The sequence below is a fragment of the Prionailurus bengalensis genome, chromosome C1 (assembly GCF_016509475.1).
Source record: "Prionailurus bengalensis isolate Pbe53 chromosome C1, Fcat_Pben_1.1_paternal_pri, whole genome shotgun sequence".
In the NCBI taxonomy this organism is placed as follows: Eukaryota; Metazoa; Chordata; class Mammalia; order Carnivora; family Felidae; genus Prionailurus; species Prionailurus bengalensis.
Genome location: NC_057345.1, coordinates 53,733,821 through 53,749,469, shown reverse-complemented (window position 1 = coordinate 53,749,469; position 15,649 = coordinate 53,733,821). Strand labels below are relative to the sequence as shown.

The following is a 15,649-nucleotide window of genomic DNA, read 5'->3' as shown; positions in this document are numbered from 1 at the left end:
CCCACGAGAGGATTGTTTCATGGGAGACCCAAAGGATACACCATTCACCAAGACGATTAAGAATGTACTGCAGAGAGGTACCGGTGTCACTAAGAAGTCACTTCTGAAGACCTGGGCTTAAGGTAGGAGAATAGTCCCAGAGCTGGGCTCCTTAATGGCCATGGGCATAATGGGGCTCCCTCTAAGAAATAGAGACCAATTGGAAGCATTTACCTATCAGAAGCCATGAGGCCACAATACCATAATAACCAGTAGAGTCAGAGGGCCAGCCAAGGGTATGGTCTTCAGGAATTACAGAGAGGGTAAACAGCTCATAGTGTCCCAAGGGACAAATGTGTAGAGAACAAAAGTACTACATAAAATCTAAAAAAGAGAGGGCCTATGATCACGTGGTCCTGTGGTCATATATACCGCATATGGCACCACATAAAGCAGCAGACCTTGTAGAGTGCTGGCAGGCCTTGCAAAGGCACATCTGAAGTGACAGATCAGAAACAACCCTCTGAGAGACTGGGTTGTCTTCCTGTAGGATATGCTTTAAATCAGAGACCTCTGTATGACAGTGTGTCCACACCTAGAAGAATGAATGGATCCAGGAACCAAGGAATCAGAGTAGGAGTGGTGCCATTTACCATCACTCCTAATGACTCACTGGGGAACTTTGTCCACATTCTGGTTTCTTCAAGTGTTAGGGGTCTTGGACCCTAAACATGGTGTACTCTTGTCAGGGGATTTAACAAGAGTCCCATGGAATTATGAATCATAGCTGTCACCAGGGCCCTTTGGATTCCGTGTCTCCAGGGACCAGCAGGGGAAAAGAGTCACCATCATGGCAGGGAGAATCCATCCTCATCAGTAGGAGGAAGTAGAGTTCCTTTTACACATGTAGCTAGGGAAGAACGTGTGTGGTGCCCAGGAGAACACAAGGTCCTGGCACTGTGTTTCTCCACTGGAACTGTGATTGGAAGTGGATAGCACTCCTGGCCTGAGGAGGGTGTGACTGCAAAGGGCTCAGCCCTCTCGAGGGTGAGATTTGGGTCATGTCACCAGGTAAGCCACCAGGACCTGCCAAAGTAATAGTTAAGAATGAGGGGAATTTAGAATAGAACAGAAAACAAACAAACAAACGGAATGGACAGAAGAGGGAGAGGATGTGAACCAGCTGTGGCTCTGAGACCAACGGCAGTGACCTGGCCATAGTTTGCCTCATTAACCCCCCTTTTCTAAATTTCCCTGCAGACAGACAGATCCACAGACCTGTGGAGGTCCTGCTCCCTGAACCTGCTATACAAGTTGGCCTGAGCAGTGCAGTGGGTAGAATGTAGCCTTTATGAAAGTGCACTGCCCAGATCTCCTCCTATGGGCGGCATGACTGACCAAGAGTTCCAGCTTTTCCCCTATGCATCCATTGCTATGTTTGTGTAGGGACTAGGCTTCCCATGCCAATGACTGAGCATGGCAAGCATACTAAGGCAGGCTAGTTCCAGTGAACAATGGCCACTTTGGCTTGAAGACTCCCAAGTGGCTTACCCAAGGTTTTCTTGGAAATGCGTTCTTTCTATCCCAACTTCCCTTTCCTCCTCTTTTCTTCCACAGATATCGGAGCTGCATCATGGTCTGGAGTTGAGTCTTCCCTCGCCTTCTTTTGCTTCCTCCCCAGTAAATCTCTTGCTTATCTAATCCTGTCTTACTTGCTTCTTTCTTCTTTTAAATGTTTACTTTGGAGAGAGAGAGAGAGAGAGAGAGAGAGAGAGAGAGAGAGAGAGAACATGAGCAGGGGAGGGGCAGAGAGAGAGAGAGAGAGAGAGAGAGAGAGACGGAGAGAGAATCCCAACCGGGCTCCATGCTGTTAGCGCATAGCCTGACATGGAGCTTGACCTCACAAACTGTGAGATCATGACCTGAGCTGAAATCAAGAGTTGGACACTTAATCCACTGAGCCACCCAGGTGCCCCCTCACTTGCTTCTTGAAGGACCTAAACTAATGTGTGCTCTCCAGTTAATGACTGGCTAATTTAGTACAGTCCGTACACCTTAATGGAGTTAAACCGTGAGTTTGTATATACCCGCTTACTTAGTCTTCATAAACATTTACTGAGGTAAATGGGCTGGGTAGTATTATTCAGATTTTACATTTGAGGAAACTGAGTATTAATTTAGGAACTTTCCTGGGGTACCCAGCTAGTAAGTGGCAGGGCTGAGCTGAAATTCAAACTTAGATCTATCTCACTCCAAATTTACCTTTGCTACTCAGCCATTGGACAGTTGGGCTAAGGGCAGAGTTGATAGCTTAAGAGAATCGAAGTTTCTAAGGAAGATGAACCTCATGTTTTAACAGGAGTGAGCTGAGGTAGTTCTCCAAATCAGGACCAAGGTATATCTCCAGCAATAATTTTAGGGTAGTACTAATGCTGTTATCAAATACATGATAGAAGCATCAATGTTCTGGAAAGTAATCCCTCAAAAATTTTAGCCTGGAAAGGTTTTAAGGTGGGTGCTCACAATCATACATATATGATTCACTGGCTTTTATCTTTTTTCTTTCTCTGCATTATACTTTTATAACAAATATCTGCTGAACTTTTATGGCATGCATGATTCCTCCCAGGCAAAAATTACATACATTCCTTTTCCTTCCCCATTACATTTAATCAGGCTCTTTTTTCTTACTTTCAGTGTGTCATTATCAGTATTATTTTTTTTTTAGTGTTTATCTTATTTATTTTGAGAGAGACAGAGAGAGCATGTGCAGGGGAGGGGCAGAGAGAGACGGAAAGAATCCCAAGTGCCTGAGTATTATTGATGGCCTACTGTTTTCATGGTACTAAGAAATGAGAAAGGATCTCTTTCCTGTAAGTGTAATAATTTCCCCACTTTAGAAGGAGACTAATTCAATGGATTAGAGACCATATAGGAAAAGAATTGTCCAGTTACCATCTTAGTTTAGAGGGAAAAGACCTAACATTTTATTTTAGTTTTTCTTTCTTTCTTTCTTTTTTTTTTGGAGGGTGGGATGAAGGAAAGGGAGAGATTATTAAATAAAAGCCAGTTATTGAATAATATAGTTTCAATATAAATAACAAAAAGTTTCAGACACTTTGGAGCATCCATTGAAAATTCAGGTGGATTAAATATTGGATATTTAAAGCATTGAGCTGTATAAAACCTAGAGTAATATAGAAAAAACATTTGAGTCATCCTCCCTCATTCTGTCTCTTAAATCTTTTTTCCTCCTTATCGTATATCACTATCTGACATTATTCTAATTACTTACTCATTTACTTGTTTTTAACTATCCTCACCAACTAGGAACCTTCTCTGTCTTGTTTCACTGCTGTATTCACAGTGCAGAATGGTGACAGGCACATAATTTGGTATTCAAGAAATATTTGTTGTATTCGTTTGTCTAACCTAGGGAAAGAGGATGGTTTCCTAGAGAATCACGGATGATAGCATAATGCAAACAAACAACCCACAGTAATCAATATACTTCACTATAAGAAAATGGAAAATTTTTACAAGCATATTTTTTTAGAGTAAATAGTATGCTGGAAAAATATATATCAAAAGTAGGACAGAAACGTATTGCTATCTTTATTAGAGATATCATTATTACAAATTGCTAGAAGATACTATGATCCCTGTAGATATCAGGTAAAGAATAAAAACAGAATTTCTCCTGCCTACTCCATAGACACACATTGATAAACTAAAAGAAAAATGAAAAATAGAAACTAGTGAGAAAGCACATGGAAAATTATTAATCTCTTTAATAATCATGGAGATTCATGGGTACCTGGGTGGCTCAGTCAGTTAAGTGTCTGACTTTGGCTCAGGTCATGATCTCGTGGTCTCTGAGTTCGAGCCCCATGTGGGGCTCTGTGCTGACAGCTCAGCCTGGAGCCTGCTTTGGATTCTGTGTCTCCCTCTCTCTCTGCCCCTCACCCGCTCATGCTCTGTTTCCTTCTCTTTCAAAAAATAAATGAACATTAAGAAAAAAAAAGCAAAAAAAAATCATGGAAATTCACAATTAAAAGTAAAAAAAAATTAAACATTAAAGATGTAAATATTTATTTACTTATTTTATTTTATTTTATTTTATTTTATTTTATTTTAAAGTAAGCTCTGCACGCAATATGGGGCTCAAATTCACAACCCTGAGATTAAGAGTTGTATGCTTTACTGACTGAGCCAGCCAGGCACCCCAAAGATGTAAATCATTTTAAAATGATAATGTTCATTCTTGCAGAACTTGACATTGTGTATGTTTTTTAGGACAGTGTAAATTTTTGGAAACTTCCTGGAAAGTGACTTGCCAATATGAATCTATGATCAGGAATCTAAAAATATGCAGTCCATTTAACTCAATAATTCCATTTCTGTGAATCTCTCCTAATGGCCTAAATAGTATATATTTAATTATTATTTAAGTTATTTGCATGAGGAAATCTATTAGTTATGAAGACTTCAGTAGTAACAGAAAAATGCTCATATATTGAAATAAATTTAAGGAACAATTTATAAAATTACATGCACACCGTGATTATACTTACATTAAAAATATGGCTAGTGAAAAAAAATAAGTGGAAGAAAATATATAATATGGTAAGCATATTTATATTAGGGCTGCAAAATTACAGAGATTTTATCTGTCTTCTCTAATTTCCAAGTTTTTGTAATTGAATTTCATCATCTGTACAATGGCATTTTAGTTTTGTTTAGTACAACCTTTTAAAGGCAAACCTTATTGTTTGAATCTATTTTCCCATTGTAATCTAATCTTTTCCAGAGACATAAACTGATGAGCAAACACTCTTAATGAAGATTTACGTGTGAAACCCATGTGTATGATTGCTGATTGGATGGAGTGGTTTTTTTTGAGAATTTCCCAGTAAGAGGGTTAGTTCAATTTAGATGAATGTTTGTAGTGGGCTTGCAGATTTCATGCCACATGTTACCTATTAGAAGGGGATGTGTGTAGTCCTCCTTCTATACTGTTCTCTGCTTCATATGTTCCTTATAGGGTAACTGTACAATTTTTTTTTTCTATTTTCAAACATAAGATTGAATTCCTCATCCAATTTAGTTGGTGTTCTTGGTCAACCTGTCAACTAATTTGGAAAATTTGGGAGTCACGTGCCGTTCTTCCTTTTGCCTCAGCACCCACATCTAATCAGTCACCGCACAGTCTATTATATCTCCTCAGGCTTTTGACACTTTCATGCTTATGCCTCCTTAGTCTACTGCTTTAATATTGTTCTTATCACTGGTAGTTTGCGGCTCTACAATGCTGTGGAGATTAATCTTGTCCTCCAATCCATCATCTACCTTATCTTCACATTAGTGGTTCTCAATAGGGGTGGTTTTTGTCCCCCAGGGAACATTTGGAAATGTCTGAAGACATTTTTGGTTGTCATAACTGGACGAGGAGATGGGTGGGTGGGGGGTGGAGGGCATGGAGGAGAAGCGAGGGGGATTGCTACTGGCATCTAGTGGTTAGAGGACAGAGATGCTGCTGAACATCCTGCAATACACAGGACAGCACCACATAACAAAGAATATTCTAGCCCCAAATGTCAATAGTGCTGAGGCTGAGAAACCCTGCCTTAGGGTGATTCTTGTAAAATGTAAACCTGCTTAAATACCTAAAGAACACACTATGTTTTTCAGGCAAGATTTTTGCATGACTCTTATCTTATTCCCCAGCCACACAAGCATATATGTATTACTGTCTGAATATGCCACGATCCCTCTGGGGCTCCTGTGATTTATCTGCTGCTTATAGCATCTTCTTCCTGACTTCTTCAGGCTAGGTTGGGTAATTCTCCTCTATGACCAGTTTTAGAAGAGCATGAATCACACTGAACGGTCACCCGTCAGTTATCCACTCTAGTGTGAGAACCAGAGGTCAGGAGCTGGGTGTTTTCCCCCAGAATCCTCAGCACTTAGTGCAATGCCCAGTATGGGGAAATACACTCAGCCAAGGCCCTCTCTCCTTATTCCATGTCATGAGTCTTTCATAGCAGTCAGATTCATTCTTGAGTACAATGGGGTCATTGCTGCTGTCCTGACTGGCCTTTATCTTTACTTTTTGCCTTCCCTGAAATGTGGCTCTTTCATATTTCTGTCTCCATTCATTCACTCCCACCTGTTCTTTAAGGCCCAGCTCAATAAAAATGATTTACCGAGCCCACCACTGTGCCAGACCTGCATTATCTTCTTTATAAAATGTTTATATATTTTGGGGGGGGGGTGCTCAGTGAGTGAGGGAGACACAGAATCCAAAGCAGGCTCCAAGATCTGAGTTGTCAGCACAGAGCCCGATCTGGGGCTTGAACCTGCAAACTGTGAAATCATAACCTGAACCGAAGTCAGATGCTTAACCTACTGAGGAACCCAGGCACCCTGGGGCTGCATTATCTTAGTTCACCTTCAGCATAATCCCTGTAAGGAAGGTATATCCTAATTTGACAGGTGAGGAATGTGATGTGAACAGCCCTGAGTTGCAGGTGAGGCAATACATTCACACAAACACCCACAAATGGAGACAGCTGGGGCCACGACCCTCCCTGCTTGCTTCTCCTGTCCTCTCTGTTAACTCTTCTATCTCTTTCCAGAAGGCAGTTTGGAGATCTTTTAGTCTGCCCCTCAACTTTTATGAGTAACCTGTAACTTGTTTAGGGTATCACAGGTGGCTAATGGTGGGAGCCAGACCTAAAATCTAGAACTCTAGAATCAAGTGCTCTTTTCACTCACCAGGAACCACACTGGCACTTCTTGCTCAGTATGAGGTAAGTCTTAGTAGTCCCCCAAGTTATCAGGAACCCTCCAGCAGGATCAGCTGGGCAGGTGGGGCAGTCTTAGTCCACAGTGACTGAGCTGCAGAAGCCTGACTTCATGCCTAGGAGGATTTTCCCGGGGAAGGCACTGGATTGTTTCAAGCTTGGGAGTGGAACAGATTTGAAATTTTAAAAGCTCACTGTAGAAAATTAAATAGAGACTGTAGTCTCTTCTATTCTCTAACTGTTGGAACAGTTAGAGAAGTGAAAGGACTAGAGATTCCTTGGAAGTAAAATTGTCAGGATCTGACTGTAGACTGCCTACGGGATATGAATCCTGGCTGTAGTGTGACTTTAAGATACATAAACCTCAATTTGTTTTCTCATAGCTAAAACGAGGATAATACCTACTTTGAGAGATTATTAGTAAAAAATGAAAAGTGCTGAATACATGAATATATTAGGTATCAACAAATGTTTGTTTTTTTTTTTTAATTTAAAAGAGCTCTTTAAATAGGGCACGTGTTGGATCTGAAGTACCTTGTCTATGTCAAATAAAATTTGTTCTTAAGTTCCTGCTAGTCAGGTGCTCTACAGCTCATCTCTTATTCTGTCGCGACGAGGGGCAGAGGACTGTGATCAAAGCATCGCGGTGCAGGAGCACATCAAACTTGGGAGGTGTCAACCTATGGCCAAAACCTCACAACAATTTTACTTTTTGCCCTCTCAGACCTCTCCTCCCTAGACTGGTGTTTCTAGAAGACGCGGTGTAAAGAAGCGAGTGAGGAGCGGGGGGAAGCATGAACGACGCGGAGTGGGAACCGGACGGGAACACTAGTGGCGCTGGTTCTTGCACGGTAGCTGAGCCCACCACTGGTCTGCAGCCTCCGCCCCCTGTTTCTTAGGCTGTAGCTCGTGACGTCACGAGGAGGCGGGACCGACTTCGGCCTGGGAGGCGGAGCCAGTGGCGGGGCGGGGCGGGAGCGTCGCGAGGGCAGGCCGCGGCGGCCGCGGAGTAGCTAGCAGCCGCTTCCAGAGCTGGCCTGCGCCCCAGCCCTGATTTCCCATCCCGCGCCCCCTCCTCAGCCCCGGGCGCGCGCTCGCCGGGGCCCTTCGGGGCTGGCCGCTGAGCTAGCAGGCCGCCGGACCTGCGCAGCGACCCGGAGCACCCTCCGGCCCAGGCGCACACGGAAGTGGTGAGTGTCACGGAGGGGAGGTGGAGAAGCCTGTGGCGGCCGCCGGCGGCCGGGCGAGGGGCGCGGAGCCGGGCGCCGGCGGCCGACGCGGCCGCTGCTCTCCGTTCTCGGGAGTCGCGCACCCCCGGCAGCTCAGCAAGCGGGGCGGTGGACCGGGGGCCCGGGCGGGCTGGGGGCGTGTGGGTGCGGGCGAGGAAGCGGGGGATTTCCAGCCAAGCGGAGTCTGCTGGCGGCGGGGAGGTTGGGGGGCAGGAGCCCCACGCCAGGATGGGGGGGATGGTTAAGGCTCGCCGCCCCCTCCCCCAGAGCACACACCAAATTTTCATAAACAAGTCTGGAACGCGCTGACATCCTGTTTATACCACCCTGAGATACAGGCGCGGGCTTGAGGTCTGACGTTCCTCGCTCTTGCACCGAGAACTTGACCGCCAGCACTCTGGCATAATTGCTGTTGGGGTAGGGGCGGGAGGAGGTTTTCTCTGGCCTCAGGACGGAGGCCGAGGGTCTTCGCCGTTGTCCTCCTTTGCCATCTCAGCGAGGGAAAGTTTGTGAGATTTGGGGGCATGTCTGGGGCAAGGAGGGGGTATCTGTGGACTCAGGAAACGCCCCCTCCCCCTTTAGGGTCTTTTGGGACCGTGGCCTAGCAGCCAGCGAGGAGGGGGAAAGACATCTTGGGCGAGAGGGCCTGGGAAGAGGAACAGTGAGAGAGAGCCACTGGGGGAAGTGCGAATCCTTCTGTAATGGGACTGAATAACTGAAACTAGGGCTGGTCTCTGGCCTCCTGTCTTACTCCTCAGACCCCATCCTCGCGTGGTCGCCAAGCATCAAAGGGAGATGTCGCTTTAGCGGGACTGGTAAACACCCCTCTCAAGTCACATCCCAAGGTTCTAGGGATGTGGGCTCCTTGGATGTGTGTTCATCACGGAACTTCTTTAGGGAGAATAGATAAAAGGTGTGATTATTGGCAGGTGTTCACATTTTTAAAACATTGTGTATCCTCTGAATTCCTGTGTGTCCGTTGGGGAAAGGAGCGAGCCACTTCTCTGATACGTGGCTGTGAACCGTTGGTCTTTAAGCCCAGGGTAAATACATGCTATTAACCTTTCTTTTCTTTCTTCCTTTTCTTTCTTTCAGAGTCAGAGTTTTTCTTTCAGTGGCAGGAGTTCACAGCGGTATAAAATTGTCATTGCTTCTTTCAGGGAGGAATGCATTAAAAACCTTGGACAGTTAAGTGAGGAGTAGAATGCAGAAACAATTAGATTTGACTGTGGAGTCTTTGTTGGCAATTTTTAAAGGAAAGGATCATGGGCATATACATGGTGCAAAAAAATTTTTCAGATGAGCATTTTATATTGATTAAATCCTTGTTCTTCCTTTTCCAAAACCCCATTTTGTGCTGTTTCTCCCTTTTGCTTTTGGTGGCTCTGTTTTCTAAGACCAGGGAGTCGTTCTCGCTGAAGGATCAATGTGTTCTTTTTTGTACTTTGTGGTGAAGGTTAATGGAGACCATAAGGGTACCAGACACTTGGGGTACAATATGCTGTGTATTATGGAGAAAATGTCTCCTGTATATATAGATCCAGATCACATTTAAAGTACATCATACCTGAGTGATTGTGGACATTATGAATAGGAATAATCACCACCTTAATAATTCTACTTATCATATTAACTGAGCACTTTCACTGTATCTTGATTTCTCTAAATAGCTACAAAAATGCATTTTTAAATCCAGAGGTTGCAGTGTGATATTCTGCGTTGAATAAAAGCCAGTTTAGTTTCCCCATTCCATGATATACTAATTACAGTTATTAGGAAATGATGATGGAGGGTAAATAAATTGTACATATATAGGTAAAACAATTCACTTTCCAAAATATAACATATAACTACTTGCAAACTGCTATAATTTAAGCAGTCTTAGTGTCCGTTTAATACTGTACTTGTGACTATCTTTCTGGTCATTTGGTATCCACCCTTAGTACAGATTAAGATGAATTATGTTGCAAAATTTTTTCAATTCAGGAATTTGCTAAGAAGCTGCTAAAAATAAGGAATTTTGAGGGTGGAGTTGCTTTTGCAGGAATAGGGATTTGGATGAAATGGCATGAAGGAACTTAAATTGAGTGCTTTTAAATCAGATTGTTAGGTCTACCAGTTTAGATTCTGGGTTCACAAACACTAGTGGTTTCAACTGCAGACCACAAATTCTAGTAATGTTTTAAGGTTATCACTCAATTTCTTCTGAAAAGCTTTAGGTCATACATATATTTGGACAGAAACCCAACTGAAGCAAGTATTGAGAGCATGTGTAGGTTTATATTCACTTTTCTAGAGGGAACACTAGTGTATAACTGCGTTAATAAGGTTCATTAGCAAAGACCAAGATCTGTGTTTTCTAACTCCTCTGATAAGTGTTTTTCCCCCTAAACCCATGTGTATCATTTTATATTTTTTATTACGTGTGTCCTTGTTGTGTTCTATGAGGTAATTTATGCTTTTCAGAAAATTTATCATCTGAGATGTAACTATTTGTACAAGGACATTTTTCTTGTTCATTTCCACATTTAAAGTTTTTTTTAAGTGAATGGGGAATTGGTTAATTAACTCAATGTCCCCGAACAAGCAGCATCTGATGCTTTGTGATTTCTTGTGGCTTAGTGGTATATGGAGCCTTGTCATAAAGTAGAGATGCCAAAAAGAACCTCTCAGATACTTTTAGACCAGTATTTCTCAGCTGGGTATGATTTTGTGCCCGAAGGGATGTTTGCATTTTCCAGAGACATTTTTGGTTATTACAAATTCGGGGGTGGTATGGGAGGGGGCAGTGTTGTTGGCATCTAATGGAAAGAAGTCAAGGATGTTCCTAAACATCCTATAATGCATGAGGCAGCCCACAGAACAAAGAATTATCTGGCTCAAAATGTCAGTAGCGCTGGGGTTGAGAAATTCTCTTTCGAAATGCCAGGTAGGAAACAAGAAGATAAGGGCTTCTGTCTTGGCAAATAGCTTCCCTTCAGTTCCCAATTTTCCTCATCTGTAGAATGGAAGTAAAAGTGTTCACCATTTCAAAAAGTTGTTGGGGGAAAATCAGTTAAATAAGGCATGGAAACTATGAAGTGCCACACAAATATAATTGTTAGGAAGACATTTAAAAAATATTTTTTTAAACATTTATTTATTTTTGAGACAGAGAGAGAGCATGAACAGGGGAGGCTCAGAGAAAGAGGGAGACACAGAATCTGAAACAGGCTCCAGGAGCTGAGCTGTCAGCACAGAGCCCGACATGGGGCCCGAACCCACGAACCGTGAGATCATGACCTGAGCCGAAGTCAGACGCTTAACCGACTGAGCCACCCAGGAGCCCCAAGACATGATTTTTTAAATTGTTTAGATATATTAGTAGTTGACGAGCAAAGAGGTTAAGGTTATGGAGTGAAAAGATTGGATGGTTTGGTATTATTGAATTGTTACTAATTTTGGGGGGAACAGGATTTATTTAATGTAGTTTTCTTATAACATAAACTTCAAAGCTCTATAATTTCTTTAAACCTAAGGATTATTTTTTCATCATAGCAAGAGGGAACACTCATTGTAGAATAATTAGAAAATTGAGGAAAGTGGAGGAGAATAGTCATCCATGGTCTACTCCCTTTCCCGTTTAAAGACCATTGAGTTCTTACCAATTTCTGGAAGAGTCCTTAAAATTGGAAGAAGAGCTAACGATGAGAAAAGGGGGAGCAGTGAAGGTGCTATTGACCAGAGAAGGTACTATTTGTTTCTAAGCCCTTCATTTTCTCTTTTTTGGTAATTACCACGTACAGGTAAAATGCATTATAGGAGACATTAGAAAAATTGGTTCATTGTTTTCATACTTTGTGGGCTAACCTCCAAGCCATGTTCTCACTCGGCATGTTGTTTCCTCTCTGCTTCTTGCTCTCCCCTGTACTCAGCTAGGTGTGCCACTATTGCTTCCTGTCTCGAAAACCCAGCGGTAACGTGGGGTTTTAAGCAGCTGCCATGTTGAAATGACTGGGTTTCAGGGGCAGGAAGCTACTTCCTATCAGTATTCTTCCCTCTGAAGTGCACCAGGTTTTTTGGTATTTTGGGGCAACAAGCAAGCATAAAACATGAAGTTCATTTCCATGATATATTTACTTCTAAGATTTTATGATCTGTGATTCTTAGCAGCTGGCAGCGGGTACACATTTTTCCTTGGTGCTCTGTGAATAAATTGCCCAGTCTGGAGGCGAGACTTGCATTAGAAGAAAAACGAAAATTTCTTTAAGTCTGCTCTAGCCAGAAGACAGAGCTGGTCTTTGTTGGGATATTTTTAATCTGTGGTAACTGAATTTATTTAACAGTAATATTCACACAACACTTTGTTCATTCCTTTATTCATTCAGTAAATACTTGTTGAGCCTGTGCTATGAATCTCAGGGAGTGAATAAACAGAAAAAAGCATGCAAAAATCCTTGCCTTACAGACTTTACAGTCTAGTGGAAGAAACTTGGAGTTGTTCATTCAGGGTTTCTCAGTTGTAGATTTTACACATGAAAAAAAGTAAATCCTTTTTTGTAACTGTAGCCAGGCTGCTTGTTTTGATCCGAGCTGTGACAATGTGGGCAACTTAAGCTTGTCTCCTTATCAGTAAAAAGAAATAAAGATGGTACCTACCTCTAAGCTTGTTGGGAGAATTGAATGACTATGCCTGAAGAGTTTGGATTGGTGCCAGGCACAAGGTATAAGCTAAACATTTGTGTTTTTATTTTTTTATTGGTGAGTGCTTTGGGTTAAAAACAAAGTGAAGAGCTTAAATCGTGTCCAGAATGCTTTAAGATGGTAGGGAGGGGCGCTTGGGTAGCTCAGTCATTTAAGCTTCCGACTCTTGGTTTCAGCTCAGGTCATGATCTCATGGTTCATGGGTGCAAGCCCTGTATTGGGCTTGGTGCTGACATTACAGAGCCTGCTTGGGATTCTCGCTCTCGCTCTCGCTCCCTCCCCCCCCCCCCCCACTTTCTCTCAAAATAAATAAACTTAAAAAAAAAAAAGATGGCAGGGAAGTGTGACCCATTAAATACAAAACAGAGTGGCTAATACATTCTATATTAGAAAGGTTTCGACTAGAAATGGATAAACCAAAAAAGTTTAGGCACTTAAAGTATGCAGTTTCTGAAATCTAGAGGAATTTGTTATGTAGACAGCACCAAAGATGATAACACATTAGGTGTTGTATTTTTAAGGAAAAATGAGAAACAAAGGTGCCTTTAATTTAACTTTAAAGGTCATGCAAAGTATATAATTTGGTAGGAATGTATTAGACTTTCTGGGCAAGTCAATATAAAGGTACGGTGTTGCTCTCACTGATTCAGTTTACTTAGGAACTGGCAGAAACATAGGCATACCCTTTTGTAAAATGGTGTTTTCAGAGTTGTGTGCAAGTTAAAAATCTTACAAATCAGATGATGTGTTAGGGAATTTTGCTCTTTAAGCAATTGTAAGAGTTTAAAGGAACTCTGAAGTATATATTCAGTTTCTCCTGAATTTTGTCTTACCAGTTTCTATTTCAGATATGTGCTTTCCAGAAGCAAGGTTTACCCAAAATACAAATTGCACAAGAAAGTTAGCCCTTCCTCCTAATCATATTTTAAATATACCTTTAGTTCCTTCTCAGTACTGTTTATATTGCATTTATATTCTCAAGAATAACAGTTGCCACGTGGTTGGAGAAGAGCTCTTGACATTTTCATCCCATGTTCTTTGATAACAAAGGTGTTAGTTGTATCTTTTCCTTGTCTTCTGGTAAAATTCTCTGATTTAACTTTGTGGAGGGGCAGCTCAAATGGTGAACAGGTTGGCCTGTAGGTATTTAAAAAATAAACTTAGGTTGATTATTTTCAGGTGCATTGGGTAACTCAGGCAAGTTTGTATATTTAAAGTAGAAATAGGTAAGAACATTTTGTAATTAACACAGCTCTTGTTTTTAATGGTGATTTAAAGGGCTTACGGCTATTAGAACTGACAACAGTTCATTCAATTAAGCACAATTATATCTGCAGACTTATTTGCAGTTAATTTGCTCAAGCTGTAGCAAGGCTGTAATTTTAGCAGTTTTTTTCAATAAGTAGAATTTAAAATCTTTATCGTAAGAGAAAAGACAAAAAAAAATAAGGAGAAAACAATCTGCCAAATGTATATTTTCCCAGTAAAAAATTTTGTTATTGAACAAGATTGTACACAGGGAGGCAGACACTAGCCCCCCCGCCCCGCCCCTGCCCCGTTAAAGCCATTGTGTAAAACTAGGTAAGTCTGCTAATCACCGTATATGAGTTTTCTAATTGGAAAAATCATTTCATGTATTGTGGCATCTCCAAAGAATCCCATCTTTATACCTGTTTAGAAGGACCATTCATGCATGTTGGTTAGAGACTGCTGGATGAGCCTGAATATAAATTATAAGCCCACTTGATGTGGATTTAGGAAGTGGGCTGCTAGAGATGTACAAACTGGCTGATATAGAAATGCTTTCAGGTTTTCATGTTTATTCCTTTATTTAACTATTATCTGTAAATGTGTTATTATGTGAGAGCAAGATAGGCCTGATTTCTGCCCTCAGGAAGCTTCCTTGCTACGGAAAACACAATAATTCAACAATTCTACAACCTGTGTTACAACTATGCGAAGTACCAGTACTAGTTTGCTGTAGAGGTTGAAGGCAGTAAGAAGAGGGGGTCTCTATGGTATATTTTTAAATTTTTAAATATTGAAATTTGAGGGGTGAAAGAGTTAGCCAGGCTAAGAGGATGAGGAGGTTTTTCCAGCTAAAGGAGACAGCATGTGCAAAGGACCTGAGGTGGAACCAACACTGCAGCTGGAGCAGAGGGGACAAAGATGCAGGCTGGTAAGGTTGGCAGGAACCTGATCAAGCAGGATGCTTCTGGGCCATATTACCTTGGCCTTGTAACATAGCAGGGGAAATTGAAGGCTTTAAAACAGGGCATCAAGTGACATGATGGGACTTGAATCCTGTGTGAAAAAACGAAAGAAGGATTCCCTGATTGCTACCACCCCGGGAACATCTCTCTTCTCTCTCTGCCCTCTCTGCCAAATGCCTTGAAAGCCTTCATTTCCTTTCACTCAATCATGCTTTAATTCTTTGCAATCTGACTGCCACCTCCACACTCTTGAGACTTCTTTGAGGTCACTGGTGACCTTCTTGCTGTCACATTTTGACACCTTTCTTCTGCTCTTGTTATCTAAAACATTTGATGCTGTTAACCCCTTCCTGAAAGCTGTCCCACAGCTCCACTGCTGTCTGGCTTCTGAAGCACAGTACCTCTCTCCTTCCTTTCTTTGTCTTTACTCTCTTCTCTTTGGTGTCTTCTCCTCTTCTCATCTCTCCCTCTCCCCCAGTGAAGACTTTTCCCCAAGCTTCTGTGAATGGCAAGTCTCTTTTGTTACTGCAACTGTGTGGATGGCTTGCTTTCACCTGAGTTCCAGTTGTTGAGCACCCCTAAGTGCTATTCAAGGCACTGGGGATGCTCTAGGGAACAAGAGGAAAGGCCTCTCCTTAAAGAGCCACACTCCAAGATGTTAAATGTATCCATAAATAAACAAGATAATGTCAGGTGGTGATAAGTGCAATAAAGAAAATAAGATAATGAGTAGAGAATG

At 42.0% G+C, this 15,649-nt stretch overlaps 1 protein-coding gene across 4 annotated transcripts in view; it reads left to right on the top strand.

Annotated features, from left to right (window-relative positions):
• Window positions 1-15,649, top strand: part of JAK1 (Janus kinase 1) — a 237,332-nt gene that overhangs the window by 99,723 nt on the left and 121,960 nt on the right. Inside the window, exon 1 of one of the 4 annotated variants that reach the window (XM_043575180.1) lies at window positions 7,728-7,975. The exons of the other annotated variants lie outside the window; for them this stretch is intronic. The gene's annotated coding sequence lies outside the window, so the exon portion shown is untranslated. Of the gene's footprint in view, window positions 1-7,727; window positions 7,976-15,649 lie in introns of those variants that run through there. 4 annotated transcript variants of the gene reach the window in all.